The following is a 7180-nucleotide window of genomic DNA, read 5'->3' as shown; positions in this document are numbered from 1 at the left end:
GGCGAGCACCTCAGGCAGAAGGATCCACAGAGTCAGCAGATCTCGATGTAAATCTTTGTTCCCTTGTTCCCGGTGTAGATTTTCGCCCCCACCTTCTTCTCTGGTGGGGATGGAGGTGCCATTTTGTGGTTCGCCTCAGATGCTAAAATGTATTCGGTAGGCCCTGGTGGTCAGCATATCATGCAGCTGCTCCCTCTCACCCCAATCTTTAAATTTTGTCACATCCCCACATATAGTGAGCACCATCACCAATATTTGCATATTGTATATCTACTGTATTTTCCTAAGATCAGTCCTGATTTTTGTAAACCACTCTGAGAGCCTTTTAGGCTAAAGGATAGGGTATATAAATGCCATAAATAAATTAATATTTATGAGTCAAATGTTAAACAATATACAGTGGTACCTTGGGTTACATACACTTCAGGTTACAGACTCTGCTAACTCAGAAATAGTACCTCAGGTTAAGAACTTTGCTTCAGGATGAGAACAGAAATTGTGCTCCGGCAGCGCGGCGGCAGCGGAAGGCCCCATTAGCTAAAGTGGTGCTTCAGGTTAAGAACAGTTTCAGGTTAAGAACGGACCTCCAGAACGAATTTAGTACTTAACCCGAGGTACCACTGTAATGATTTTTACATACATTTTGGAGATCGCAAACTGGGCTGTCCTGAAACATATATCTCCACATAGGCTGTGTACACACTGTACCTTTAAAATGCATTCAAAGCACATTCTTTCCCTCAAAGAATTCTGGGTGCTGTAGTTTCTTAAGGGCTGCTGTGAATTGTAACTCTGTGAGGGGTAAACTACAGTGCCTAGAATTCTTTGAGGGAAAGAATGTGCTTCAAATGTGCTTTAAAGGTACAATGTGTATACAGGCATATGTAATGAAACAATAATGACAATAATGACCACATCTCATTTATTTCTTCTTTGGATCAGTCAGATCCAAATTTGTACATACGTGAGATAATAAACCTGTGGTAAATTTCAGATTTGCCCAAAGGTTTCCAAAAAGCTCTTTTAGAGAACAATGGCAAGAAAAATTGATGAACTATGCAGAATTAGCAAAGTTAACAGAAAAATTGCATGAAAAGGACAATAGAGACTTTAAAAATGAATGGGAATCTTTTACAATTTATTTACAAAAACAACATAAAGAATTGGACTCGTTGGCAGGTTTTGAATAAACACCCACAATTTTATTTACCGGTAATTAAAACATGGAGGAAGATAATGTAATGACATTTTATGAATATTAACATGCAGAAGATAACAATTTTTGTAATAAACCAGAAAGGGAAGATGAGGGAAGTCACCGGGACCCTGGAAACTTTACAGAATAAAGGGAGCACAACAATGGGAAGAAGGATAAAAACATAACAGCTCTTTTACATTCCAACCGTTTTCTGAGTTACCTGATAATAAGTGTCATTGACATTTCTTCTGAGAAGACAAGTATAGTATTCCTCTGCTAGCCATTCCAGGTTCCTTTAAAAATGTCAACCAGTATTCTATTATGAAGTGGTATGTTGTTTGTGCTAATTTTTCTTTTAAAAGGGGATATTTAATTCCAATGCATTACAACACTGTTATTTTTCTTTTCTCACAGCGATAGAATTATTCCACCTAAAAGTCACAGCTAATTCAAACAGCAGTTGCTTCAGGTGCAAATCGGTACTGAAATAATTATCTCCTCACCTTCTTGTGTGTTTTTGTTGTCTCCTTTTTAATCTGCTGAAGTATTACTGGCATCACAATGGAGGATTCTGGGATAACAGTATTTTGATTGATACTAATATTGCACCATTCCTTGGCATGATGAAAGCAATACCTTGAATTTACTTAAAGAAAATTGCCATGTCCTGCAGTTAAAGTATATAGCTCTTCCTTGCTATAGATATGTGGTGCACTTTAGCGCACAAATGAGCTTTTTCAATGTGCATTTCACCACCATATTTCACAACCTGCCAGTCTATCTAAACTCTGGATTGTTGGACGTATTAATGGGCCTATGTTTTGGGGTGTTTGGCCTAATTATTCAAAGAACAAATAAGCCCCTTTCCCATTGCAAGCATAGCTTTTTGGACGCTGTTCCGTCAACCTGACAGTACATGGATTAGTGCTAGCACTGTGCTCCTGTGGTCTCTTCCCTCTTAATAGCCTTTCATTTCTGCTGAAAGGAGATCAAAGTTAGAGACATACCAAAGGGCTTACGTTCAATAATGGGATAAGAGGAGAGGCCTAAGCCAAGCTTAACAGCAGCTAGCTGAGGTACCTCTACATGCCACATGTCATCACTCTGACCATATATAATGTCAGCACTTTGATCTATATATTCGCAAAGGTGACAGTAGGGACAAAGGGACACTATAAAAGTTTACTGAGTTTACCCTCTTTATAACACAGTTTAACTTAGGAAAGCATAGGTACATGGGCTGCCTTGCTAGGTTGTGCATGCATTTCAACCACAGTACCAAGATACTTAGGAACGACTGGAACATATCAGGCTGCCTGACCCCAAGGCAGACCACTGATCCATCTAGCTCAGCATTGTTTGCACTGATTGGCAGGCAGGGATGGACCCTGGTAATATGGTGCCCAGAGCAAGGACAAAACTTGGTGCCTACCCTCTAAATAGTTCTTATTTTCCTTTAGGTGCCATTGCTTTTGATAGATCTTCTCAGTAGGTACCCATATAAATATAGGTATTGTTGTTGTTGTTGTTGTTGTTATTATTATTATTATTATTATTATTATTATTATTATTATTATTATTTTGTGTCCCCTTGGTGCTGTGTGCAGGGGAACTGCCTGCACAGCCCTAAATCTGGCACTGCTGGCAGCAGCTGTTTCAGGCAGGGTTCTCTCCTAACCCTACCTGGAGATGCTGGGGATTGAATTTGGGATCCTCTGTATGCAAAGCAGATGCTCTACCATTGAGGCATGGCCCTTCCCCACAAAGAGAGCACATTGATGCCTTAGGTTTTCAAATTGCCATTTTCTGACTCAAGCTGAGCATCTGGAATAACATGAGGTTCTGGTTTTTCTGCACATTGTTTCCATCTTCATTGCTACAATAAAACAGTGGAATAATATCGTGCACTACTGGCTGATCCCCGAAGACAACAAGTAATTAAAATGCATTGTACATACTGCACATCAAAATAATGGTGTATTTAATCAGTTAGAAACTTTTGCCTCCTTTCGGTGGGTTTGTTTAACTATCTGTTGCCACCCCTTTTTCCATTCTACTTATATTTATTCTGCTTCCTTCTGGTGATTCTTTAGAAATTTGATCCTCAGAAATTCCTAGTCAAAATGGCCTGATCTACCCACCCACCCCTGACAAGTTTGTGAATGGGATTTGTGGTCTACTGGCTTTCACACTTCTCCGAACGCAGTAAAACAGTTCTCAGCTGTGCACACCTATCTAAATACTTGGTGTTGTTTGCAAATGCACAAAACTGCATCTTTTATATGGATGTAATATGTTGGATGTAATATGTAAGGGACACAGGTGGCACTGTGGGTTAAACCACTGAGTCTAGGGCTTGCCGATCAGAAGGTCAGTGGTTCGAATCCCCCTGCTCCTGCCAACCTAGCAGTTTGAAAGCACGTCAAAGTGCAAGTAGATAAATAGGTACCACTCCGGCAGGAAGGTAAACGGCGTTTCCATGTGCTGCTCCAGTTCACCAGAAGCGGCTTAGTCATGCTGGCCACATACCCGGAAGCTGTACACCGGCTCCCTCGGCCAATAAAGCGAGATGAGCGCTACAACCCCAGAGTCGGTCACAACTGGACCTAATGGTCAGGGGTCCCTTTACCCCTTTACCTTTAATATGTTGGCATAGCTACAGAAAACCATGCATTGCAAACTGGTGGCTGCTATTAGTTGGCACCAGGCAATCCTGTGATGTCACACTGATACTCCACCAGTTGCCACTGGTTGCTAGCATATTTCCAGGCTCAATTCAGAGACCTTTAAAACCTTAAATGGTTTGGAGTCACATTACCTCTTAGGGGCCACCTGCACCCATATCAGCCTACCTGTACCATGAGACCTGCACCAGCAGCTGGAACTTCTAGGAGGCCGGGGTAGTGAATCACTATCATTGCCCTCCCCAGTCTCCTCTGGAGGAAAGACGAGGGAGCCAGCTGTGAATCAGCTAGACTGGTGAAAAGGCTGCCTCTCACTCTGAACTGTATCTACAGTAAGTCAGGCTGCTGAGGCTCCTTGGAGTGCAATTAGACCCGTACCAAGAACTGGAACTTTATTATCAGGGTGGGTTTTTTTGCTTTGTACTTATATATTTAAGTCAATGTTATTTCTTTTGAAATAATTACCCACAAAGAATGAATGTGTATCTAGCTGATGCTGAGGGGTTGGTTGTGTACTATGGTAAAGTCAGGACTAACCCTCTTGAAACAGGGGGCTGTCCTGGCACGTTTGTTTACAGGAATGCTTTGCATTTCTCCCAATTCATACTTTAAACCTTGGCAAAACTGATCAAAAACAGAACAGCTCCATGGGACTCTGTGGCTGTTTCATGTCTGCATTACCCTAAAATGGCTTTAACCTTTCAAAATTCGTTGCATTACTACTGGGTACAACCACTCTATGTATTTCTCACAGGTTAACAATGCTATAAAGAGCCCGGCTAGCCAGCAAAAATCAGAAAATACTGAAAAGGTCACAGCATAGCAATTGTTGCAAAAGCTTCCCTCTAATTTAGAGTAGCCTGTGACCTTCACTTAACCCTTACTTTAAATGACTGCAAATTAACCCGGGCAACATAAGTGAGGCTTTGGAAACTAAATGAATTGAAAAGGGAAACCATATCCAACAGCTTTCCATCAATGACAAAACACTGCTATTTAGCACCAAGCACACCAGTCTCACACCCACAGGGACTAGAAATGCCTTATTTAAGTCAGACTTTCAGACCTCAACATAATTTTTCTCCCTAGAATGCCTCATGTTGTTGAAAAAAACATTTTATCAAATGTGGAGGCATGGCATAAAATCATCCTTATCATGCAAGTGAACCTCAGGGTGGGGATTTAGGTGCCTCATTGTTTGTTCATTTCTATCTGATTTTTGGCCCATCCTTCTTTCATGGGGTCTTTGTTGTTGTTTATTTATTTATTTATACCCCACTTTTTTCTCTGACAGAGCCTCAAGAGAGCTAACAGATAAAAATAAGAACAGCTAAAAACACAGAAAAAACAGGCAGTCAGCCAGACAAGTTCACATAGGCAAGGATCCCCTCCCAGTTGCAAAACCAGGTGGCATGGCCCTGGGGTTCAACTCCTTGACTTTGGGGGGTGAGGCTGGGAAACTGGAGTGGAAAATGCAATCGCCCCTAGGCCTAGCCATACTAAACCAGGTGCACCTGCACATGAAAAGCCCGTTATGCCAGTAGCTCTCAGGTCCTTGCTTTCCTCTGACTCCAAGGAGTCCTGCTAGGAAGCGCTTGTGAAACGACAGGCTCCCCTGCTCTGTCAGAATCAACAATTGTTAAAGGAGTCTTAGGCCGCTTTAAATGGAGCTGCAGTTTCTGTTTAAGGCTCAGCCTGTGAATGACTGTCACTGAAGCATAGTGCAACCTGTGCTCTTATAGAGTATTCAGTCAATCATTGATGGAGCTGTCCATGGTGCCAGTGGAGCCCGTCTGCCCATATCTGAGTGCACACACAGCACACACACCACCAGTACAGCTGATACCAATGCTCAAAACAGAATACTGGCCTGGGTGCTCTCAGCTGACCCCACAGCCTGAAGGTGATCACCAGACTTTTCAGTTCAGCAAAGAACCATCAGGTCGATCTGAGCAACTTATTCAATTCAGACATACACATCTGCCTTTGTTTTGCTAGTCTGGTATTTGATATCTAGCCCATTCGCCACCACACCTGCTTCTGTTATATTCCCATAATCCCATGTCAGAGCTCTGTAGCAACCCATTGCACACCAGGTCTACGCCTGACAGGGTGAGATTAGCCCATTGTTGGCAGTGAGTTGAGCAGGGATTAAAAATCAGGTCTTCCCAATCTACCATCATTGACTCTGCCAACTACATCATACCAGCTCTCTATCTATAGAGCGGGTCTATAGCTTGGGAGTGTTCCCAGATCTTGGAGGCTCAGTAAAGGTAAAGGTACCCCTGCCCGTATGGGCCAGTCTTGACAGACTCTAGGGTTGTGCTCTCATCTCACTCTATAGGCCGGGAGCCAGCGCTGTCCGCAGACACTTCCGGGTCACGTGGCCAGTGTGACAAGCTGCATCTGGTGAGCCAGCGCAGCACACAGAACGCCGTTTACCTTCCCACTGGTAAGCAGTCCCTATTTATCTACTTGCACCCGAGGGTGCTTTCGAACTGCTAGGTTGGCAGGCGCTGGGACCGAACGACGGGAGCGCACCCCGCCGCGGGGATTTGAACCGACGACCATGCGATCGGCAACTCCTAGGCTCAGTGGTTAGGGCTAAATATTTATAGCTCTGGCTGGTTCTCCAGGTATGACCCCTTTGGGGCAGACATGACCACTGTACTCCATGCTCTGGTTACTTCCAGATTACTGCAGCCTTTGAAGACCACTTGAAAACTTCTACTGATCCAAAAAGCAGCAGCTAAGTTACTGGCTGGAATTAAATTTAGAACTTGCATAACCCCTGTTCTAAAACAAGCGCACTAGCTGCTGGTTATTTCTGGGCTCAATTCAAGGTGCTTACTTTAATATTTAAAGCCCTAAATGGAACACAAATATCTGAAATAACCTATTCCTTTCTCTACCAGAGGCAGCCTGGCCTGCTGCTCCACCTGAGGTGAAACAGGAAGGGGCACACTATCCAGCTGCTTAAGTCCCCCCAAACTCCCTTGCCAAAGCCTCCTTTACCCATAAAGCAGCAATGGTGGGCTCTAGCAAAATCTCATGGGATCTCACAGAATGCATGAGATCTTGCAAGATTTTGCAGGAAGCCACTATCACATCTCCACCAACGGCAGAGATGGTGGGGCAACCATGGGGGTGCTGCCTCTTGGGGTTCTGCCAGCCCTGTTCCCTATAGACCCTCTTGGGTATCACAATTGGCAAAGGAGTCCTTATTGGTGGTTCCACTGACCTCTGATGGTGGACAGGAGTTGGCAGGAGAGGACATTTTCTGTGGCAGCCCCTAAGG

The sequence above is a fragment of the Podarcis erhardii genome (assembly GCF_964252035.2).
Source record: "Podarcis erhardii genome assembly, chromosome: 2".
Classification (NCBI taxonomy): Eukaryota; Metazoa; Chordata; class Lepidosauria; order Squamata; family Lacertidae; genus Podarcis; species Podarcis erhardii.
Note: the sequence above shows the minus strand (reverse complement) of the source record.